Here is a 25,625-nt window from a genome sequence, read left to right as displayed (position 1 = left end):
CCTAGCTAGCCTTCTTCTTTTTTTTTAGTAGAAGAGATCATCAATCAGCAAGCAGTACAGAAACGATCCCCTTCTATGGGGGAGGTAGAAAGAACCGTTCCATATAAACTATGTACTACAAAGCCAATCCTAACTAAAAGCGCAAACCAAACTAGTAATCTCCTAGTACATCCACCTTCTAGGATTAAGCCCAAACAGAGACAAGTAGAGCCCCGAAGAATAAAAATAACACCGCGAATAATCAGGAGAAACCTTAGCAGCCTCCACCAAGGTTACCTCCCGACTGCTGGCCATCGAAAATCATGCTGCCTCCACAGTAGCCAACGCCATCGGACGCAGCAGGATCATTAACTGAACCCAGCGCCTACATCGCTTGCCAGATCCAACGGGCACTCAGTGGTATCACTACACCACCACCGCAGGAGACGTCGCCGAGACGAAGGCAGAAAGCCATCCTTACATTCAACTAGTCCATTGGCAGACGCCATAGCCACGGTCAGCAAACCACGTCAAATAGAGGTCATCGCCATTCACACCATCACCAAAGGGAGGAAAGATGCAGCGCGCAAGCCAGGTACCCTCGGTAGCAATGGATGAATCAGAAGCCAAAGGAAAAGGCACCAATCGCGATCCCAGCCGCGATCTAAAGCCATCGATGCTCAGCCCAAGTGATGTAGAGGAAGAAAACGAAGAAGAAAACACGGCAGAAGCCGGCTTTGGTTTACCCAACATCGATGAGGACGGCGGGACAGTGCTCCATGGAGGATGGAGGAAGGTGCAGAGATGCCGGCGCGCTCCCAAACGTAGCAGAGCTCTTCTAGGTCTCATATTCGATAATTACTCCATTGCCTAGCTAGCCATGAATATGACAAAAAAAAACTTGGATGATCAAAAACTTCGTTCCTAGTATAGACTTCTTATTTTCTTGATGAATTTTAATGAAAAAGTATGCATATAAGACGCATATTATAAAAATATTGAAAAAGAAAACTGCAATTTATACATGTCACGTACTTTACAAGCCCCTCGCTCTGGGTATTCTCTTTGGAAGAGATCAGTCGCATCGATCATCTACCCTTCATGGGGTTCTGCTTGATTTCAGACCAGGATCTGAGGCTCCTTACCTCTCTCTTTCTTTTATGCCTCTCACGTTTGGTTTTTTTCATTGTTGGGTCTTTATTTTTTCTGAATCACCATCAATCATCCAAAGCACTTCTTCCTATAGCCTCCCTATTCCAAATCTAAATCTTTCCTTCAGCATTGTTGATTTCAACTACTTTCATCTATGGTCTTCGGCCATTGCCACCATTTTTCGCACTGTAGAGCTCATATTAAGTGGCTACTCGCTAGTGCACAAAGACATGTACCCACAGTGCAACAAGGGCTGTTCAACCTTTAATTTGGTTGCTGTCTTTTGATCCATTTCTGATCCATATCGATCGTTTTCCTTTTCTTTTGGTTTTTCTAGTTTATCTGGTGGTTCTCTGGTGGGGTTGCGAATCAATATTTGACGAATCTCATCTATGTGTATGGACTCCGGAAGTAAGCTCTTTAGGTGCCCTTTGTATAAGATTGTGGTAGTTGTCTCCCAAGCTTCATGGATTGGTTGTCTCGCTGTACTTGCTGGTGCAATGGTGTTCACAGCGGTGATGTCACGATGGTTATGTTTTCTTGGCTAGATTTTTGTTGTTTGAGTTTTTTTTTTTCCCTGTCGTCTTTAATCTCTGGCTTTCTAGGGGAGATTAAGGTTGGAAAAAAAAGGGTTTTTGCTGCCTGTCCGGCGGCGCCCTCTCACTGACGTCGGCTTCCCGCCTAGTCGGTGTATGATGGGTGTGGCCGGACGGGATGGTGTTTGGTTAGTGAAAGTTGGTGGTCGGGTTTTATGGGTAGTATCTGGTTTTCGCTTTCTCTCAGACCGGTTCAATGGTGAAGCGGGGCTGCGATGCAGATGCGTGGGGCCTCGACGCCGGTGGGGGACTGTGTTGTCGACCTGAGTTCCAAGACTTGGAGTCGACCACAAAGTTGTCTGTTGCTCAGTGGCGGACTATAACGAAATTGTTGGAGCAGCGTGGTTTGGTGTTCTCGTTGAGCATACAAGCAGCTGGTTTCGAGATAGCCAACCTTGTAGGTTTCTGACTTCATATGGCGGTTTCCGAGATGCTGGAGTTGAATCTAAGGGACAGGAAAACGGTTCGCGGCAGTCTATTACTTTTCATTGTTAGGTTTTTAACTTTTGGTTTTTGGTTAGGTCTAATAAGTCCTTCCTCATTTGAGCGAGGGTTTGTCTATCTTGGTTTCATGGTTGTGCCATTGTTATGGTGTCATATCCAGGGACTAGTTGTTTTAATGTCGATGTTTTCTTGTTATCAATGTAATGGGGAGATGCCCCTACTCATATACTGGCGGTTTTGGTATATGGAGTTGGAAGGGGATAGTCTATTCTTGAGGTGGGCAATAAGGATGTATCGTGACTCCTGGGATAGGTTGATCGTCTGTAGCCCGGAAGAAAGGGTGATTGTGGTTAGAGTTGAGCCCCTATCGGCTCACGGTATCTGTAACCGCTGGTTGTAATATTTTGGATTAATGAATTTTCTTTTCTTCTAAAAAAAAAATAATCGCTGGCTTTCTTTTTGGGCTATTACTGTTGTTGTTCTCCGATTAAGGAATTAATGTTTTTTTTTTTAATCGAATAAGGTCAGCCAATTTTATAATTCAGCAAGCAGTACCAGAAACGACACACCCCTGAGGGGCCGACAGAAAGAGCTGTCCTTTAAGACATACAAATGACATATTCTAATAAAACAGAACCTCGCACTCCCAGGTACACCTACCTTTTAAGGAAATTTACGCACTTTTATTCTAACAAAACCTAAAAGCTCAAAAGCAAGTTATATAAATGTAACTACTAGATTTTGCGACCCAAATGAAATTAAGAAAAATTTGGGTTAGAGGATGACAAATCATCCATCACTCCCCTAACTAAAGAGGCCCAGGACCCAAAACACTAAGTCCAACCCACCCAAGCACAGCCTAGAGGCCAAAACAAAGCCCAGATGGCCCAAGTAGTAATTGCTAAGGGCACCCCACCCTCCTCCCGTTCACCAACAACACCAACATGGGCAACACCACTGCCGCAACAGCCCCCTCCACCGAGAGGACCAAACCAGTTAACGACACCGCTTGCATACAAAGATCGAAGGACACCACAACCACCAGCATCCTCGTCTTTCAACCACAACCTAACACCATCATTCATAGCCAGCGTCACCGATGAAAGAGCTAACGCAGCTGAGCTGCTCCCCCTCACACCTAGACCAGTATGAGAATCCAAGGGTGAGGCTCAAGTCCCGACACCAGCCGCACGAGACCAGAAGCCTGTCATAGTCTCCTCCACCTTTGCACGACCATCATCACCAAAATCATCAATCTCACCACCAGCAGGCTCACCCAAGATATCCCCACCACGTCCGTCCTCGTCTTTGTACATCGGTTCGCAAAATCAGAGGTCATAAGGCAGGTTTGGTCGAAATCCATCGATCCACTTCACCGATGCAGGCGGTGACCAAAACAGTGCCGGAGACGGTCCTACTGTCAAGTCGACAGCGTATGCCAAGAGGAAGCAAGCAGCCACAAGACCAGGAATGGCATTAGCTATCAAGTTTGGATGATTTGAAAGATTTTGTCAAAGAAATGTTTTCAACAGAGAGCAGCTAGGTCAGAATATGTTTATTTGACAATAGACAAAAGAAGAAGAATTTTTTTTTCCCTTATCTATGTACATAGTGTAGAATCATAACATTGTTCCCTCTATTCACTACTAGAAATTTTCCCAATAGCACCTGCTTAGCCACTATTCTTTATTGGCCACCATAAATCATCAGTGGTGTTTGGAATAGGATCACACCGTTGCAATTTATCAGTGGGAGATTTTGTGGTCTCACTCTGATAACAGTGGCTATGAAGCACAGTACACATCTCTTTTGTATATTTAATTCAGTTAATTCCTCAAACCCACTAAAACAGTGTGAAATATGAAGATAAAATAAGTAATAAACTCATGGCATGGGTCCCCGTTTGATATAGTATTAATATCATAATAAAATTAGTGTTTTTTAATTTTATTATTCCCTTAAAAAGGATACTGTGTTCCTCACTTACTCAGCCGTCAGCCCTAGAAGAAATAGGGCGTCGGGGTGGTTAGAGAGGCGTATTACAGAAACGAAGAGAAAAAAGAGAAGAGGCGATCTGATAGATCCAGAGCCTATCCCGCAGATCCATAAACTAGCAGCTCTAAGCGACAAGATCGGTGGAGATCGGCTTAGAGCTAGTCGTTTATGGATCGGTGGAGATGGCGGGGGCAGTGCGGAAAGACGATTGGTCAAAAGCAAATCTGTCCAAGTCCTGTACGGGCTCTTCGTCTTCCACTGGTATGCAAATTAGTTAGGGTTTAGCTTCTGTTTCCACCAACTTGTTGATCTTGTCTCTATGTTTTTAAAGCTTCAGTCTTTAAGCTTGCATGTTCCAGATCTTGAATTTTAATTCTAATGGAATTTTGTTTATGCGTTTTTGAGAAACCTGGGTGTTGTATGATTTGGGATTACGGTAAATTGAAGTTTTGATTTACTTGATTTTGGAGGAGAAAGCAGCATCGATCGGATTGTAATGTTTACTTCTATTTTCTTTTAAGTATTGTTTTTCAAAACCATTCATTGTTTCTGGACCACTTGTGCTGCTAGTTTGGTCTTTTGAGAGAACTCTATTTGGTCTTAGGTTGCAGGTCATTAAGTTTAGTGTTGTGTTTGTATGTTGCTCATCCTTATTAATGGGTACAAAGGTGAAATATTACTTCATTTGATTGATTGGATTGGTCTGCTAGTGCAAAGAATGCATTTGTAGCTCGGGTGAATATCACCCTCCCATGTTGATCATGCCATATAAGTTATATGGTTAAACATAATTAGAGATGATATTTTTCATTAATTTTACTTCTTTTTCTTATAGTTGGAGTTTTGTTAGAAAAGATTAAAGAGGGGAGGGCAAGGAAGACTGTAATTTGAAATTCAGTTCTCTAGAAACCTCATTCAAGGGTTCCTGAAGGTTGTGTTTTGTAGGAACACTAACTTAGTTCCTACTCTGTTATTTTCTTATCCCTTTCCTATTCATTCTTTTCAGGGCTACTAAAGCTAAATTGGGAGAGGGTTATGTCTCTATTCATGGCCTATATTTGACTCAGTAGTGGTACTAAGTGTTCGAGTTAGTAATAATGGTACAAGTCATTCCATTTTTTTTAACTCTGGTTAATGCAAAGTTTGATTTTGATTTTAGCAATCCTTAAGTAAAGGGAATTCTAGATTAGTGTGCAATCTAATTGGTACTAAATAGTGCTTTTTTCCCCCTTCCCTGTAAAGAGGTATAATGACTTTATTTTCAATTGGTTATGAGCAGATGGCACCATGGCTAGGCATTTCAAACACTGGAGCTGGAAATTTTGGGATTCACTTGCAATAATTGCATATTTTGTGAAACTCTTCGTTTGCTACACTGTAAGTGCAATGCTTTTTGTATTTGTTGTGCCATTCTAGCTCCATGTCATTCTCTATGATTACTATATGGTACCATACTTGCACTTATACCGTACTACATGCTGAAATAATGTTTTATGTTCCTCCTTGCCATTCTATAGTTTTCACAATTATTTTGAAGTTTTTCTCCTAATAGTATTTGCTATGCCTTTTTCCAGATAACTACCAAAGTGAATGAAATTCAAGTTTTGCAGGGGACTACATTCTAGATGGTCCGGACCATGAGGCTTGCCTTTATGACTTGATGCATATGCTCTCACAAGCGTACGAATCATATCAAGTAAAGGAAGTATTTGGACCTTAGTTTATCGTACCTCGGGGATTAGGTGTTGGACATAACCAAGATAATTGGCGGTAGGATACTAAAAGCACACAAGAAAAAAAAAAGTAAAATAAAAACTATAAAGAATCAAGGCACCAAGCCTTGGCAATGCTCGGCTTAGCTCACACCAAGCCTATTCAAAGTCACTAACTTGTAGCCTCAAGATGGGTATACACAAATGAGTCGATTGATTTAATGTTTGAGAGTTGATTTGAACTTAACAAAAAGTAATAAAATGCAAAGCAATTAATAAAAATGCAAGGAAATTGAACTAGAAAAATGTGAACAATATAATGAGAATGTCGGGTGCTAGGGAGGTTCCTTCACCCAAATCTCATGTATCGGAATCTAATCTAATGTAGATGCAAATTTCCTACTTTGGCGGTAGTCGTATCCAAGGCGGTTCAAGGCTCAAGGACTGAAATTCCCTTTCATGGTATTCCTACTCTGGTTCAAGGGTCGTAGGAACTGACTTGGCATGAATTAGAGCCGGTTCAAGGGTCTCTAATTCACATCAAGAGGCCTAAGGATCGAGCAATTAGACTACTAAGCAACCCGCCCGAGCATTCACGCAACGGGTGTAAATTACCATGCTTATAACCCCTCGAATACGAAATTGAAGGTTTCTAGCTTAGGAATTAGAGATGGTCAAGCCTCTAACTCCATCATAGACATGCTCAAAATACAAACCCTAGAGTTGACTAGGCTCCTAAACATGCATTTTAACCCAACAAAAATATATATAAGCATCCATCATATGAAAATTGCATCATTACATTAAAATAAGCATCTTTTACATAAGATTTGGACTAGGGCACACAACCCTAGCCCCCAACAACAAATCTACTCACTACCCATCATTAAACAAACATCAATATACATAATTTAAAAAGGAACAAAGTGAAGAAAAGTAGGAGTAACGAGAACAAGCCACAAATTGCTATAAAGCAATTATGGCTAGACTTGAATTATGGCTCCCCACTTTTACCCAAATTTGATTTGATGAAGATTTTGATGCTTGGGCTTCCCTTTGAATCTTGTGAAATTGATGATAATTAGTGGTGGAGTAGTGAAGAAATTATAGAAAATGGGTTGGTGGTGGTGAGTTTCAGTGGGAAGAAGAAGAGATGAATATGGGGTGGTTGGTTTGGTGTTAGAGAGAAAGGGGATGGGTGCGGCGCTGTTGCTATGTTCTCCCCCCCAAGGAGAATAGGTCGTGGGATATATATATATATATATATATATATATATATGTGTGTGTGTGTGTGATATGTGTGTGTGTGTTGTGTGTGTGTTGAAGAGAGAAGAGAGTATAATTGATAATGGGTGGCAGCCAAAGCAAGATAAGTGGATAGCTGTCCACGTGTTAAGGCTCCAATGGATGATTGTGAAGAAGGAAAACTATTCACGTGCTATATGTGTGAACAAAAAGGAAGAGAGTGAAAGCAAATTATGGCTGCACAATTTTTTTGATTAATTATGTTAATTAATCACTTGATTAATTAAGCAATTAATCACTTGATTAATTAAGCAATTAATCACTTAATTAAGATGCATTACTTTTGTCGACTTTACAATTCTTTCCGTTTCTTCTCACTCTTTTCCATGCATTTCCGCACGTAGTATCGGAGGTAATTGGATCCCGTTCCTTTGATGGCATTTACTACAGTTGACTCGCCTCGGCTATTTTGTCCTTTTGTCAGAAACTCCAATTTGCTCAATTTTCTCCCGATTTCCGCAACTCCGCTTATTACCTGCAAATAAATAAAAATAGATTAATTACATAATAATTGACTTAAAGATTACCTTAATTCTAGTATTTAGAGTACAATTACGTGCATAAAAATGCATGTAATTACTTTACACTTATAATTCTTAATCCATTTAAACAGTACAGTCCACCTGATAAAATTTTACTATTTATAAAATGGTTGATCTGATGGTGTTGTATAGTTTTGTCACTTTACTATCTGCTAATGTCAATAATCCATATTTGATACTGCCATTTTCTTTTTAGATGATGGACTATTGTTATAAATGAATACTTGAAGAATGTCTTTCCATATTTACTTTTGACTTAATTGCTTTTCATGAAGTGTAATGTCAATAATGATATGATTTCATTATGTGTACTAATGCTTTCATTAAAATGTATATCTCAATCTATTCTTTCTTATTTCAGCAGGTTCTACACTTCATCCCCCAAGTTCCTTGATGCCATTTCTCTAGAGGATTGTGTTCCTCCTATATTTCTCAATTATGACATCTTTGCCTTCAGTGGTTGTCAGTGGCAATATCAAGCCTGACCAAGAATTCTAAAACCACTCCACAAATTTTATTCTTCCAAAAAGGTATTATTAGTCTAGGCTTGATTTCATTTCACTTCTGTCAATTAATTCTGCCTTGTGTCAGTTTACATATCTTATTAAAGACAATATCTTCAGTTTCTTGCTTCGAATTTAAATATGGGTACTTCTTTATAGCTAAATCAATGCAATATTTGCTATTTTCAAATCATGAAATTAGTGTTTTACAGTGAAGTAGAAGACATATTTCAATTTCAGTACTAACATCCAGAGATATTAAACTAGAATCTAATTTTTGTATCTCAGGGTGGGATTGCAACGTTCTCAGAAAAGTTACGAGATTGACAGAAAGCATAGAAAACTTGCTCGAGGTAGCAGATGCAGCCATGGAGAGGAACATGAAGATATTTAAGTTTTTTTATGTTGTATTTTATTTGAAATTGTATATGAATTGTACAATACATTTTAGAAATACAGGGTTGTAGCTAGACCAAATTGTTATTTTTTATATATATATACTCCCAATTTTGCCACTGATATTGGTGGCATTGAGAATACACACTGATTCAGAAATAGTGGGAAAGAAAAAGGTATCTTGCTGCATTGGGTTTTGGGATGTCACTGATGTTTTATCAGTGTGGATTGTCCCAATAGCACCTGTAATAGAGGGGACTGTTTCCTCATTAGTGGCTGCATAGTGGGTAATGTCTTTAGCCACTGTTATCAATGTGTATTGAGACAAAGAGGACTAATTTCTATCAGTGTGGAATGGGGAAATTTCTAGTAGTGATTGTTGGTGATGTTTAATTAGATGTCCTTCATTTTCTAACTTATTAGCTTTCATGAATGATAATATAAGAGGTCTTGTTAGAAACTAGCACATAATTAACTTCCTTTTATGCACACTAAAGTCAATTGGTGGACTTGAACTCTCATATTCCCAGCCGCTCCACAGAAAACTCAGAAACCCTAGAGTGAGAGAGAGAGCAGCTCAAAATGCCGGCTGGACATGGTCTCCGATCACGAACCAGAGACTTGTTCTCTAGGGCCTTCAGGAAGAAGGGTTACATCCCACTCTCGACTTACCTGAAGACCTACCGGATCGGCTATTTCGTCGACGTCAAGGTCAATGGCGCCATCCACAACGGTATGCCGATTAAGGTGCAGTTATGGAAACTGTTACTCCGATTCCTTATGATGTTGTCAATGATCTTAAGGGAGGTTACTAGGTCTACATTTGCTTGGCTTTGCTCACCATCAGGAATAATTGGATGTCTCTTTAGTCTGTCCTCTTATAAATTTTTGAGATATTTTTATTTGCTGCAGAAGTACTGCTCTAGTTTAATTAATGTGTTTTGACACGTGATGTTTTGAAGTACAATCTTGTGCGAATCTGGAAATTTTTTTGCTTAGGTCAATGTTTTTGAAATAAAAATAAATAAAATAAAAAATTAGAGGACTTGGATTTAAAGACTTTGTTTTATTCAATCAAACAATGGTTGGCAAACAGGCATGGAAGTTGTTTGAAAATCCTCACTCTTTGGTTAGCAGAATGCTTAAAGCGATACTTCCTAGGGATGACAAAAATCTCCAGTGGGGCGGAGCTCCATTGGATACCCGCCCCTAATGGGGGGAGAATTCGGGGACAAATGGGGAATGGGGATGAGGATCCCCAATCCCCGCTATATAAGATTGGGGCATCCCCGGGGATGGTATTGTGATCCCCATCCCCAAATCCGCCCCAAAAATATATACATATATTTAGCTTATATATATTTTAATTTATTTTTTATAATATAAATCACAAATATATACATTTACTACTTTACTTTAATGGCTACACTTTTACTTTAATGGTGTTTTGACTTTTGCACTCACTGAATTATGATTTACGAATTTAATCATGGTTTAAATTTATTTGTTATAGATTTTGATTTTTAAAAAGACAATATGAGAAAAAATTATTTTATTTATTAAATTCTTATTGGGGATATGGGGCGGGTTTGGAGGTTTAGTCCCCAATGGGGATGGGGACGGAAAATCCCTAATATATTTTTATTGGGGATTGGGGCGGGGATGGGGGTAGATAATGACCTCGGGGATGGGGATGGTATTGTGATCCCCATCCCCAACCTGCCCCATTGCCATCTCTAATACTTCCTTCATATAGATTTTGTTAAAATTTATGGCTTTGATACCACTGTTGGAATTTGGTGAGGAAGCTTTTAGTAGTCGACTAGTAGTGATCTAGGACAATATGTTTAAGACTTTAGTTTTGGGAGCAAAGTTAAGAGGAGATGGTCGAGTAGTTAAAACAGAGGAGGTGTTTTGTACGAATTAGAACAGAGGAGTTTTTGATAATTGATGGTTCATTTTAATTGATGGTACATTCATTAATTAACATCTCTTCATGCAAATATATAGAACAAGTCCACCGACCTTCCTCACCTTCCTCGTGACACTTCTAGATTCAGATTTTCTTAATTACATGGTGCTTATGTGGTTAATTGTTAACCACACAATTATACACTACACTAAAACTTACTAGATAACATGATTAGTCTAGATTAATCTAGCTAGATTTGTGCAAGTTCTAGATTAATCTAGCTAGATTTGTATAAGTTCTAGATTAATCTAGATAACTAGATTATCAATGTGCATTACTGTTTTAACAGATTTCTTGTAGCGGAGTCTATTCTTTGGGGAAGAGATTTGTTATTGTTAATCTGGAGTTGCGGGTGGTAATTCGATCCATATTCATATTGATCGATGGGTGCCTCGACCAATGAATTTCAAACTATTTATTTCACAATGTTTGCCTCATGATGCTACTGTAAGTAAGTTGTTAACTTATACGGGGAGTTGGGACGTGGCAAAGGTTCGTCAAATTTTTTTACCCATTGATGCAGATGTCATACATGCTCTCTGTCCCGGTTTGTGGTGCCAGGTATGTTGATAAACTTGTTTGGTTCGTTGAGAAAAATGGTAGATACTCAGTGCGTTCATCTTATTATTTAGCTATACAAGTTTATGAGTTGGAGTTGGGAGAGGCAAGTAGTGCAAGTTTCACTTTGTCTGATGGTATCTGGAAACAAATTTGGCATCTCCAAGTTCCAAATAAAATTTGACACTTCTTGTGGTGTGCTATTCAGTATTTCAGTATTCAAGATGTGACTCCATGTGCGTTCAACTTATACCAGCGGAGAATTTCCCGATCTACTATGTGTTTTCGCTGTGGAAAACAAATGGAATCTCTGGTTCATGCAATCTGGGAATGTAAACACTAAATAAGTAAAGCAGTATGGTCTATTTCTTTCATGAATCATCTACAAGGATTGCATTAGTTTTCTTTCGCTGATCTTTTTTCTCAAGCAATGCAAACGCTGCCAGTGGATGATTTGGAGCGGTTTAGCTATATTTTTCGGTATTTATAGGGTGTGAGGAATGATATGCTGCAGGAAAGAAAGGTCGGCGAATCTGTTTCACTGTTGGAGCGTTGTTTGGAATTGCCTCAGGAGTTCAAGGTGGCAAACATGACAAGAGATAGTCTGCATGCAGCGAGCTAGGCATCAAAGGACACAGGGGAGTCCACCTGAAGTGGGGTTTTAGAAGTTGAATGTAGACGGGGGAGTAAGAGAAAATGAGGATAGAAGGGGTATCCGCTCTGTGTTACGTAATAATTAGTTGGGAAAATTAATGGGTGCTGGTGCTAAATTAACATTTGGCCTTTTCTTACATTTGGTTACGGAGTTGATTGCAATGAAGGAAGGATTGAAGTTTGCAATTGATGCACAGATTCTGCCAGTAATATTTGAAAGTGATTGGTTGGAGGCAATTAATCTAATCTGGTAAATGATCGATAATAATGAATGTTCGGAATTGGTGGGTGGTTTTTTTGAGGAGGTGAAAATGTTGGTTTGTGTAGTGGGAGAGATTAAAGTTTTATTCCAACATGGGGCAAGCAATATTGTGGCACATAATTTAGCTCAATCAGGTCCTAAATGGTAAAGATTGTTTTCATTGTTTGGAAGAAGGTCCTCCATGGCTTATGGATTTACTTATGTATGATTCTCATTTAATTTGTTGTATCTTAGGGTGTGTGGTACTCTTCTTCTGCATAGAGTTTTTTCCACACGGTTTACCTAAAAAAGGTTTAATGAGATCACTACATGTATACTCATAGATCTTATATGTTATATGTTTATGGAGTGTTCGCCCAATAATAATATTATACTTTGATAAAAAAAAGAAAAAAAGAGAAAAAATTCCTTTGATTACGCAAGTTACAATGTTTCTCTAATGCACAATATTGAAAGCATAATTCTATTCCTTGAAGCGTGAGATTCACTATGTGACCTAAATCAGTGTGTTCATACTATATGATTCTTAAAGAACTACTCACTCTTTCAAAAAAAAAATTTAAAGATCACAGAGCTCCACTTTTCGCGGAGCATCATACCGAAACCCTAGGTTTCGTGAAGCAAGGCTGCGGCGACCCGACAGGTTCTCTGACTACTACAAGGGCCCTCCAGCGTCGGTTCTTGCAGGCGAGCCAAGTAGGAGGGCAGATCTGTGTCTCCTCGAGGTGGCGGAGGTGCTTTGACGCACGGTGGTTTGGGCTCTATGTCGGCGTCAGGTTCTTGGATTGGATTGGCGTGTTAGCGTGATCTCCACTGCATGAGTGCTGTCGCAGCGGTGGCGTCTCTGTGGTGGTGAAATGTGCTTGGATTATTTAAGCTTTTCCTCCAAGGCGACGGGTCAGATCATCTCCGGTTGCGGTCGCTGGTTCTCAGTCACACCAGCAAGTTTGGTGGAAGGGATATGGCTGCCTCAGGGAGGCCACCAGACTAACTTGGTGGTAGGCTGGTAGCAGCGGCTCCGGTGAGCTCACTAGGGCTCCGGTGCTCGCCGGTCCGAGTTGTAGAGTGATGGAAGTGGGTGTTGGGCTGGGCTATTTGGTTTAAGCCCACTTTTCCTCCTCTCTCTGGTTTGGGCTGGAGTTGGGCCAGGTCTCTTGGCAGGCTTGTTGTGGGGTGATCGAACTCAACATGACCCTAAATTGAGGTTGTTCACTGCAATGACTGGTGGAGGGGTCATCAAGAGACTAGGCCCCAAACTAATTAAGGCAAATGCAGAGGGTTAGGGTTGTATTTAGAATAAATTTAGTTATTAGTTTTCTTTGGATTTTTCTTTTGGATTTTAGTTTGTGCAATTTCCTTTTTGGATTTTAGTTTTTTGCATCTTCCTTTTGGATGTTTGTTTGACTATTTGTGCAGTCAGTTAAGTAACAAATGTAATGAGTGATTTTCAGGTCCCCTAGATTAACCTAATCACCCTTTCAAGTTCCAAGATCACCTTTACCTAGATTTGAGTAACAACATAATCTAGAATAGCTAACCTCATGTCAATACTCTATCTTAGCCTACCAAAAATGTTCCAAACGTAGTGATATATTCGGAAGCGGATTCTATGCACCGTCAGTGTTTTTACACTGACGCACACGTGGCATTATTCTTCTTTAAATAATAACTCATATGTAATCTGAGCCATTCAACTCATCCAGCCATCCAGATGGCACTTACATCTATACTAACGCCCGTTAACAGAACTGAAACCCAAAAAAGTTCGGTCAACATGGTAGAAACACATGAGATGGGTAAATATTCAAATTTTCTGATTAAACCAGGTAAAATTTGGAAGTAGGAAAAGCGGAGCATGCCGCTCTCGCAATCGAGCATGAGGTTTTCTGATTATGGGCTTAATCTGATCGGATCTCAAAGGAAAAGGGGAGGAGGGAATTGAGGATTTCGAGTCTTCATTCTCATCTCCACGGCTCCAATCGCCACCTCCTCCGCTGGCGTCTCGTCGGTCGGCACCGCTGCTTCCATTGCCACCGGAAAATGAAAGGTCGGGCCTTCCTTCCCAAATGAGTTTAGGGCCGAAGCATAGAGCCATCAATAGATTTGAAAACTGAGGTATCTGAAGGAGGTCGAACAAGAATGGAAGAATCGATCCATCACTAGAAGCAAATCTGGGATTCTAGATTTCTGGGTTCTGATCCCTAACTATAATATAAATAAAGAACCAGTAGAAAGATTATCACCGGCAGTGCTTGGAACAGCGGCAAAGGCATAGGATTATAACAAGAGTTATGTGGGTTCGACCCCTGCCATTGTGTGTTTTTTCTTGGTTTTTATTTACTTTTTGTCTTTTCTTCATTACATCAATAATACTTAAAAAAAAAAAAACAAAATTGGCACATATTTTGTTTATAGAAGGTTGAAGTAAAAATATCTTCGTAGACATTTTATTTAATTTTGAATATCATTTTCGCTCTTTTTATAATAGGTTTTTGTTAATAAATTACATTATTTATGTTAAATATTATTTTTTATTTTAATCTATACAATTAATTTTTTTTAATGAAATTTATACTATTATTAAAAGAAAAGGATTTATTAGCCAACACCAAAATTTTGACATAAAATAACCCTAAGAAATTAAAAAACTTTGAGAATAAATTAAATAATAAGGGTGAATATGACAATTAGAATATAGGTTTTTATTAAAAAAAAAATCTCACAACCCACTTTTCTCTCCTACTATATTCTTCCAATAATTGTTTTATTCCATTCTTTTTCTTTTTCATTTTCATAAAAAAATATGTCACACATGCAGAGTATGCATGGAGGAATGCTAGTTATTAGTAAAAAAATAAGTTCACTAAAAAAGGCTCGACCTAGTTTTTTTTTTTTTTTAATTTTTCTTTAGAAACCTATATTACTTAAATATAATTTTGATTACGAGCATTTGAGTTTAATAAAATATAATTGATCATGTGGATCAAGACTTAAACGAATACTAATAGGGTAAATGTTTCAGCATAGCTATTTTAGCCCGCAATGATCACATCAAACAGTCAAATTAGCAAATTGCTTTTTCCTCCACATTGTAGGTATCGAAAGATATACGTTTGTATATAGCCAATTGAAAAGTTTGACCACACTAGTAGGCATGTAGAGATTTCGTGCATTTTGAGACATCAATAATGAGAAATAAAGGATTCGACATTGCTTGTACATTTACTCCATAGTAATATGATCCGTGTGAAAAAAAAATTAGCCTTGTCTATGATTGTTTAGGCCTTGGTCAAGACAGACAACTGTTAATTACAACTGTCTACAAAATAACTTATTTTCTAAAACGATATTAATGAATCATTCAAACAGTTTGTGAGCACATGCTTTAATGCCCAAGCTTCAACTATTATTGTATAAATTTTTCAACTCAGGAGCTCTTCTTAATTAAATTGCTCTTTGAGAAATTTAATGAACAAATACGAAGGAATAATATATATTTGGTTGACCACGTGGATCGAGGACGGATGTGGCTAAATTTTTTACCATATGCATATAGTATTCTGATCATCACATGTAACGGTCGATCTGACCAATTTCTTTTTGGTCAGCCACGTTGATATTGAAATGTGGGCCTCATCAACAAACCTGCAGATCAAGTGGGCCGATGGAGACCCGCAGGACCAAAAGCCCAGCCCGACCCTTCAAAAAGCCAGCAAAAACCCGGCCCGGCCCTCCAAAAACCCTCTAGGCCCTGCCCGTAAAAGTCCGTAAACTATTATATATATGTGTTATATATATATATATATATAAACACACACACATATATATCTCCCTCTCTTGATCTCGACTACCATTCTTCCAATCTCCCTAAACTATATAATAACCAAATGACGTACCGGAGACATGGACTTCATCTCCAAGAATTAATTTTTTCTTGCATGGTTTGATTGATTCTAGTTTTGTATTTGTTCTTCAATCATATAAATATATATATATATATATATATGGCCTTTCCACTGAGGGATCCATTTTTTAGGTATTTTCTAGGGATAGGGCATTAGATCAACTTTTTTTTCTTCTTTTTATCACATTTTGGCATCTCAACCGTTCAGTTTTTAGATCATAATGTGTAGATCACTTCTGCACATTTTCAGCCAAATCGGTGATCGTTAAGATATCAAACTAGATTAAATCAATGGACGAATCAAATATGTCAAACCTGAACTGTTTATACTTATGATCTTAAATCACTATTTTGAATGCCTTAATGATAATTAATTTGGCTGAAATTTTGCATAAGTGATCTACATATTATGACCTAAAAACTGAATGGTTGAGATGCCAAAATATGATTGCAAAGTTGGTATAATGTCCTATCCCTATAAAAGACCAAAAAATGGATCCCTTATTAGAAGGGCCCTGTATATATATATATATATATATATATATATATAAGAATGTGTGTGTGTGTGTGTTTATATATGTGTGTGGAAGTTCTCATATTTCTATATAGAATATGTGCATATATATTCTACATATCATGACGATGGTTGACCAATTTGATCGGATTCGGAAATATAGTGAAATTGGCTAAATTTTTTACCATACTCATAATTTATTATAATAATTTCATGCAACGGTCGGTTTTTCCATTTTCTTTGAATTAATAGGGGTTTCTCTTTGGAATAAATATAGGTTTATAAAAGTAACTAAGTTTGACCTAGTTGATCGAATTCGAAACGAGAACCAAATTGACTGTATTTTTTACAACCACCATAAAACATTACAATCTCTCCATCGAGCGGTTGGTTTCTCTAAATTCATTTTCCACTTCATGGTTGCTTTAGAATGAACCTCAACAATTTAAATGCAATGTATAAGTCATACAACTTTAGAAGGCAAATTGGTATAGGCCAACGTCTTTGTAATTAAAATTGAAATTTTTATCTTATGTACACTCACATCCATCGATTGGATATTTAAAGACGTAATGTAAAAAAATAAGCACGTTTCGCGGTCGTCACACCATCGGTCAATCAAGAAGACATACAAATGACAACGGTTGACCAATTCGATCGGATTCGAAAATATGGTGAAACTGGCTAAGTTTTTTACCACACTCATAATTTATTGTAATAATCACATCCAACAGTCGGTTTTCCCATTTTCTTTGAATTGATAGAGGTTGCTATTTAGAGTGTATGATATATAAATATAGGTTTATAAAAAATTAGTATCTTTAAAGATTATTATTATTATTATTTTGAAACGTAGTATCTTTAAAGATTTATTTGTAAATAAAGTCCAGCCCGAAAAAACCCCCAAGGCCCGCTTTATATGGATGGGTTTGGATAATTCGATTTACAATAAAGCCCGCCACGAATGGGCCGGGTCGGGTTAATGAGGCGTATTGAAATGTATACATTTCTATATAACCAATGAAGAAGTTAGACAAGAGGTTCGTGACTTCACTCTCACATGGCCTATATCCATCTACCCGCGACTGCACTCTCAATTAAATTGTTCTTCAAAAATTTTCATGAATAAATATAGGATTATAAATGTGAATAAATTTTTTATCGTATGCATATAACATCTAAAATATCGCATCCAATGGTCGGGTTTTGACCGTATATATTCATTATCATTGACCGTGTCCATATTTAATGGTATACATTTATCTATAACCAATGAATAACTTAGACAAGGTTAGTAGACACATCTTTATTTTGTGATTTTGCGAAAATTCAAAACTGCATAAACATTAGATTCGACTCCATTTATGTATTAGTCGCATAGTAATATGTATTGTGAAAAAAATTAGCCTCGTTTGTCGTCAATTAAGACAATTGCTAAAATGTATTTCTCATTAAAACGATTATACATAACATTCAGAATTTAAAATTTTGAGATTTTTAGAATTTAGAATTGACACAAAAATTTTACTCGAAAGTTTGTCACGAGATGTCAAGTTTAGGGTTGCCTCCTTGGCTCCTTAGGATTGGAATATTAGGCGGGATATTCAAATTTTTATTTTTTTGGGGGGCCATTTCAATTTTTTAAAAATACCGAGGTTAGGGATGGAACGACATCGTTTGAGAGGATATATAAACAAAATTTAGCAGTAGGGCTTTCATTTCCTCTTGCTGGTGTTGTTCGTCCCCGACTGCCGACCTAGAAATTTCAGTTCAGAAACCCATCTCTGTTTCTTTCGCCTCTCTTCTGTGATGAGAATCAAACACATTCGCACCTCTCTGTGTGCTGAGAGAGACTAGATGCTGATCAAAACGCTGCGTTTCGTCGGCGATCGTCGAAATCCGTATCGGAATGCAATCAAACGTATCTTCAACGACCTCAGGTTTGCAAACCCATATTCAATATGCTCAAATTCAGTTTTGAGAATCATAAATTTAATTTTTAAGAAAAAAAAATTAAGTTGATGTTAATGGTTAATTAGAGCAGTCGGGCTATTGAGTTTGCTAGATATTTGCTTCGATTGAGTTGATTGTACTGATACGGTGTAGTCAATTTAGATTAGAGAATCCAAATTATGGAGCAAAGTGGATTCCTTTTTGCGTTGTTGATGGTTTTTGAGGACATAGAATCCTATCGGGACATTTCAATTTTTTTCATATACCGAGGGCATAGTCTATGCTCTGTTTGTTCATTCGTGCAAATAGGATTGCATAATTACATCTCTGTATTCCAATGATTTTGATTTCCTGTTCCAACTCTCCTCATTTCATCTTGTTTTTTTTATTACATAGACTGTAACCAAAGGTTTCTATTGGTTGTGGCAACTTCCTCATGTTTAGCACAATAGAGTAAATGGTCACTTGGAGTAGTTTACATGCAAAATATACTCTAGACTCAAGAAATCATCTAAAATATGGCTTCTGGATAGAGATGAGTTTTGTATTGAAAGTGCTATTTTCTTGGGCAGGGAACTTATGTTGAATGAATCAAAGCGGAAGTTGTGTAGTCTCCTGCTCGTGCTCTTTCCTTGATAGCAACCGTACAAGGTATAGAAACTTTTATCTACACCTTTTAGTTTATCTATATATTATTTTGCCTTTTTGTTTCTCACTTTGGTTCTATCTAAAAGTTTTCTGGAAGAGTGTGGGTAGTGGGTGCTCTTTGTTGCTGGGAGAACTTGTGTTTAAAGAGAGAAGAAAATTAGACTTTTCTCGTGTGGTGATGAGGGATCCTTTGAGCCAGTATGGTGGGAGAGAGAGACAACTTGAGAGTTTGGTTTGACTATTGACGAGAGGAAGAAGATTGGGTTTTTATCAGAGTTCTAAGGTCGATTTCTTTCAATCTAATTTCTTTTCCTTATTTCCTTTTGGGAGGATCGGAACTATGCTGACATTCATTTCCGGGTTCCGTTAGTTTAATTTCTGAGTTGGTTAAATCCCTATTAAGTACCTTTCAACATACCCTTAAGTTGTTTGAGAATTGTTTTTGAAAGAATTTCTATTGAGCAGATCCTTAGGATGCAGCGTATGGAATGAGTGCAGAGTTCATAGAGTTTTAATTTTGCCACTCTTCCTTTTAGTTTCTGTGTTACTATTTACTAACCTACTATCTTCTAAACCTTTTGGGTCTGATCCCTTCGGTGCAAGGGATTTGTGAATGTGTTCTTTTGAAATCTGTATCTTCTATATTTGTATGGTAGAAACATACTAGACTTTTGAAAGAAGTAATAGTTTGGTTCCAACTTCCAAATTGAATTTCTTTAAATGCAGGTTTTTTTCTTTTCTTCTGCTTTTCCTTTTCTGTGTAGTTCTCTATGTCATAATGTTGGGATTGGGGAGTGACAAGCTACGCATACATATAGGGTGTTTAAACCTTAACATTGTTTGGGTTCATATCTTCAATGTTCGATTATGTTTGTAATTTAAATCAATTTACTTTCAGTCATATAATTTATTATATTTTTCTACAGGTTGCTTTCCAAAGTTTAGGAGATGGTTCGGTCAGGATTGACAAGTGGTCAGGGGTCAGTTTCTGAAAAACCTGTAATCATCAGTTGTTTTGGTGGACACACGTTACTGTTCCAGTAACTGAACAATATGGATGTGTAGTTCTAGGATAGTTTCTATCAAGGACAATGGGTTTTATGGAAATACTATTGGCCTTTTGAATTCACTGTTGTATCATGTTACCTCTTGGGTGTGCATTGATTAGTAGCCTTTCTATTCAAAACTGCATACTAATGAAATCTTGTGGACAATGGATTTTGTGTTTCCATTGAATCATTGGTACTAATGTTCTTGTGCTTTTGATTTATAGTTGCCATGTTTTCAGTCGTATATCGATCTACTTGTGGTTTATTAAATTGGCCTTATCATTTTGGCTTTTTACTCTGTCAAATCGATCCCACTAAATATTAGCTTCTCATTTCCTCCCTCAATTCCATACATCTTGCACATTCCATGGCATATTTAGATTTCTTTGTTTACTTCAACTAGAAGATTACTTCAGAAATTTTGTTTTACTGCTTGTGTTGCTCCTGGTGATCAGTATGCATTTGAGAACTAGTAATCTTCCACCTGGTGATCACTGTGTATTTATGAAAGCCTTTGATAGAAGGTTTGACATGTAAGAATTCTTCAGTTGACCTAGCTATTAACAAAAAGATCTCTGATTGACCTCGCCAAACTCCTACTTGTCGTTGGCTTTAATCTAAATCAAAATTAAGTCCTCATTTTCCCTCAGTACAGTACTTGTTTTGCTTTAATTTATATAGTTTTTGTTTACATTTGCTGTGAGGTCGCCCTTCTGTGAAATTTTAAAGACTCGGGTGGTATTCAGGAAATCATAGTAGAAAGGGAAAACAATGCACACTAAGTGAGATTAAGCTAATCAAATACATGTCACAAACTTTAAAAGAGCATCTGGCTTAGTACAAAAACAAATTAAAGGACTCGATACTGTTGTTGCTAATCATTTAGCGTGTTATGACACATACAATAGGAGCCTCATGCCTATGTTGAATCATGTGATCTCGGCGCAGCAACTTCCGGCGTATTCACCCTAGTATGCCCATAAGTCTATCATACAATACTGCTGAGGAGATTGGGTACCCTTCTTCCTCTCCGGCCACGGGCAATGACTCCATTAATCAGCACCATGAGATTGCTCAGAAGCAAAAGCCATACTGAAGGAAACACCTGAAAGTTGGGAATGAGGCATAGCCTCTAAACCATATCAACAACAGCAAGGCTTATCCTAAGCAGGAATTCAACTCAAAAGGTCAGTAGTTGAGCACCCACCTAAGATGAAGGCATAACTTAGAATCCCCTAGAGAGAGAGCATAAACCTATCATACTAAGCAAACAAATTCCATCAAAGAGAAATCTAACAACCTTGACAACGAAAATTCAGAGCATGTAATCCCAATGCAGATGAATTTAGTGCCACAAAAGATGAAGATAAAGGGAATCAACCCAACACATTGACAAAATTGAGACTGTAGACATCATAATACAGATTCAAAATAAACACTGATCAAGTCAAGAACTTATCCGGGATGGGATTAAAACCACCTAATTCTATAGCCGAATAACCTCATATGTCTGTAAAAGGGAAACCCATATGTATCCCACAATGCGCAGGAAAGAAAAACTATACTAAATACCATGGATTTAACAAAAAAAGATTAAAGTTTGCCTTTAAAATGGTCCTCATAAAAATAAAAACTGGATATAACAACCTACCTAAGCAAATTCAAAGTGAGAGTAAGTTAATCAAAATCCACAACTAACCAATATGGATATATATCATGATGCATTGATTCAATTAACTTGATAGGATATATATCATCAACTGTTGGAGAAGTAAGGTAATAAAATCTAAGATGGGAGATGAACATCAGAACTCAGAAGTACGGAAATAGAGAGACTCCAAGAAAATACGAGTAAATAAAATCACAACAAAAAATTCAGAAAATTGAGGCGTCCTCCTGCAATATCTCCGCCTGTGAATACAAACAAACCCACACAAACCCATAACTGCTTTTGGTTAACTAATTCGTTACCTACAAACTGCCGCAATGAATTGGGTTTCGATGATTTTCGACTTCCAAGTGTTACTCAGATTGGGATCCCATATCAGAACAAACTTGGGCCGCCCGACTATGAACGATCAATTAACGGTGCCGACAATTCAAATACATGCTGCAATTCAAAATATTCTTCTCTCGTCTCAGATTTGAGAAAACCGGAGTCGGCGGCAACCTTGGAGGCTTAGAAGTTACTCCCACGAGCACCGCGTCTGGGGACGGTAAAATTTTCATCTTACTGCCTTTCACCTGTTTTTGTGGTCAGACGTCAATCTTGACTAACCAAATCTAAGCTAACGGAGGCTTTTAAAACGTTAGGCACGTGGTCACGTGCTGTCAGTGCCCAAACACTGTAGGTGCACTGAATACACTCCCGATATATTCAGGGTATATGTAGCAGGAGGTTTCAACCAATTCCAAACGTAGTGATATATTTAGGGTATATGTAGCAAGAGGTTTCAACCAACGCCAATAGGCAATAACAAATTATAACTCGCACTTCTAAGTCTTCGATTTGTGTCTATTTTTAGACCAAAGATGTGCTTATAAATTACAAAAAGTTCATTTACATTATGTCATCCATAACTAAAACAATAGTGAATCATGGCATCAGTTGTGTTCAAGGTAATAAGTGTTTTGTGCCTAACTATGTTTGTATCAGTTTTGCTGATTGAAGAAGTAGATGGCAATAAGTATATAGACTACGGAGCTATTAAAGGAGATGAAATTCCGGGATGCAGCGCTAAGCATCCAGAAAATTGTTACCCAAAAAGGGCAAATCGATATCAAAGAGGTTGTAACCCGGAAACGCGATGCAGACAAGTCCATACCACAACAGCACCCAAAGGCGAAAGTGTAGGAGCAACCAAATGACACTACTACGCATACAATGACAGATTTAATAACATACATATATTTAAATTAATGCGAGCATATAATAATTAATAATGTGTCAAATACACAGACATATGTCCATTTATTTAGACCTCTTTTAACATATAGATTGAAGAAATTCTTACATGGGATCAACGTACCACGTGGCGGTTGGCTATCCAGTCAAATGCCTGAAAATTTTAAATGTGTTCCCAAATTATCCTTACTTTATTAAATTAAAATTTCAAAACACCCTACTGCATATGCACTGATTAGTCAGCCCTATCTGACACGTGGTACGTCTGCCCTACGTAACAATCTCTCAATTGGGAGAAATGACATCCCTTTTTTACTTAAGGGATATTGTCAATGACAATTTGTTCGACTCTCAACTTTGAGCTTCTGGTTGTTCATCATCCTAACTAATTCTTAATCTTCACGTATTTGGAAACGAGAAATTGTCCATGATTGTAGCTACAACTGCCCATGCTCATCAACCAAATATATGACTCTTAATTAGCTTTACTAAAACATTTGCAGTGGGAAACCCGAAACCCTCTAGCTAGAATCGTCTTCTCATATAAATATGTGAGGCTGCAGAGGTCTGCAAGTTATCTAATATTGTGCATACCAATATTAGCAAACCATCTTTAACCGATCCCTAGGCATGGTTAAGTTTTGTACAAGCATGCCTATTTCTGGACAAGGAACTTGCAAATTGATCATCTTCTTATAAATTCCAGAAAGCTGAACAGGCATACAGACCATTTACAATTTACCCTAGCATTTGTCCAAAAAACTTACCCTAATAGCAATGATCAGGAGGAGCACTTCTGCTGGTTTCTGGATGTGCTTGGCCGTTATCGTGATTATGTGTGCCGTTTGGGTTAAAGAAGTAGAGGGATATTCAGACCTTAGTCCATGTGGACTTAGTACAAAAGGTGGCGTGAATGATCCGACCTGCTTCTGGGGGAAGGGCGGCCGAAAGATTGTGAAGAAGCTTGAAGTGTCTTCCGCGGGAAGAAATAAAGTCGAACCACACGAACCAGAAGCAAATTGACAAGGCACCGGATGCGCCAGCCAAGGCCAATGTTAAGAAGGCTCAAGACCTCTCTTGCTTCATAAGATCACATTATTTGATCGATACTAGCGCATATTTCAATTCTTGTATATACTGTGAGTTGCATACAATGTTCATCTAGTAATAAGGGATGACACAATATAGAGTCGTCGAATAATATTGTTCATCAATAACTTTAGGGTTTAGCTTGCTAGTTGATTATCAAATATGCGTGAGATGATTAATTCTCATTATCATGATCGATGTAATTTGTAATTCTTTCCGCTAGCTAGCTAGTTGGTTCATTCATTGGAAGTTCTTCGTTTTCAACTTTATGATGAACGTACGTAATATGTCATTCCAATGGTTAATTAGAAAACCCTGTAGGAAAATGCTTCTGAATTGCAAGGCTATATATGGCATGCCATTTGATAAATGAACATATATTTATGTGTGTGTGTGTATGAAAGCGAATTTCAAATATTTTCAACTCCAATTTCTGGTTAACTATACATATTAATGATGAACTAATTAATAAGAAACAAATAAAGCATCGACATCCGTGTGTCTTTTTAGAATTAAGCAATGATTAGGCCAAAATCAATCCAATGATTTGATTAATAGGAGGACTTTGTATGCGATTCAGATCGATCATATGAAAAACAAATAAGACTTGACAGCATGAAGCATGGTGTGGGAGCTAGAAAAACACTGCAGTGAGAGAATTGGAGGATTGTTGGATTTGGGGTTTCTGAAAAATTGGTTTGAATGAGGGTTTGGAAAATGGTTGAAAGCTATACTTATGCTTGAAGGCTTGTTTAGGTGTTTCTAAGTTTTCTGGGTTTTGCTCCATGACAATTCCATTTCCAAGGAATGGCGTAGCCAGACACAAGATTAGACTAACTTTTTCATTACATATCAGCTTCTTGACCGTTCAACTATTAGGTCTATATCAATAGATCACTTCTGAAAATTTTTAGCCAAATTGATAATCGTGAAGGCATTCACAACTGTGATTTACAATTATAAATATAAATGGTTCTGATTGGACAGATTTAGTTCGTCTATTGATTTAATTTAATTCGATACCTTAACGGTCATCAATTTATCTGAAAATTTGCATGAATGATTTATTCATAGAGTTCTAAGAATTGAACAGTCGAAATATAGAAATGTGATCAAAAAATGAATCCCACAAAAGATCTCTTAAAATGATTGGGGAAAAAAAATTCCCTTTAGTGAAAGGGGAGAGCCCTATATATATAAATATATATTTACTTCAACAACCAAATATAGCACTTACTAATTCTCACTTTACATGATATATTCTAAATATAAGAGCTACGCCAGAACCGTGGGCCCCTAATTAAAACTAGGTAGATTATTTCAATCACCCTAGCACTAGTTCAATTTTATTCTAAAAAATAAAATAATGAGTGTGAATTGTAAATTTAAGGGTGTAAAATATATATATATATATATATATATATATTCAATGATATTAATTTTTATTTTCACTATAAGTCTGTGTCAAAAAAAAATATCAGGTTTCTATAAAT

At 37.5% G+C, this 25,625-nt stretch overlaps 3 long non-coding RNA genes across 3 annotated transcripts; 2 read left to right on the top strand and 1 right to left on the bottom strand.

Annotated features, from left to right (window-relative positions):
- The first annotated feature begins 4,374 nt into the window (after nt 1-4,374).
- On the top strand, nt 4,375-5,782 carry LOC112184785. The gene is made up of 4 exons (XR_005805220.1): nt 4,375-4,427; nt 5,173-5,253; nt 5,446-5,543; nt 5,741-5,782. It is a non-coding gene; the product is annotated as an uncharacterized LOC112184785 (long non-coding RNA).
- Nucleotides 5,783-18,198: 12,416 nt separating this feature from the next.
- LOC112189395 lies at nt 18,199-20,382 on the top strand. Its single transcript, XR_002931907.2, has 3 exons — nt 18,199-18,428; nt 19,014-19,092; nt 20,016-20,382. It is a non-coding gene; the product is annotated as an uncharacterized LOC112189395 (long non-coding RNA).
- A 492-nt stretch (nt 20,383-20,874) lies between these two features.
- Nucleotides 20,875-22,390, bottom strand: LOC112189441. The gene is made up of 2 exons (XR_002931926.2): nt 22,110-22,390; nt 20,875-21,243 (listed from the first exon to the last, which is right to left on the bottom strand). It is a non-coding gene; the product is annotated as an uncharacterized LOC112189441 (long non-coding RNA).
- Between the last annotated feature and the right edge of the window lie 3,235 nt (nt 22,391-25,625).

Source organism: Rosa chinensis, chromosome 2 (genome assembly GCF_002994745.2).
Source record: "Rosa chinensis cultivar Old Blush chromosome 2, RchiOBHm-V2, whole genome shotgun sequence".
Taxonomy (NCBI): domain Eukaryota; kingdom Viridiplantae; phylum Streptophyta; class Magnoliopsida; order Rosales; family Rosaceae; genus Rosa; species Rosa chinensis.
Note: the sequence above shows the minus strand (reverse complement) of the source record. Positions and strands in the feature narration are given on the sequence as shown.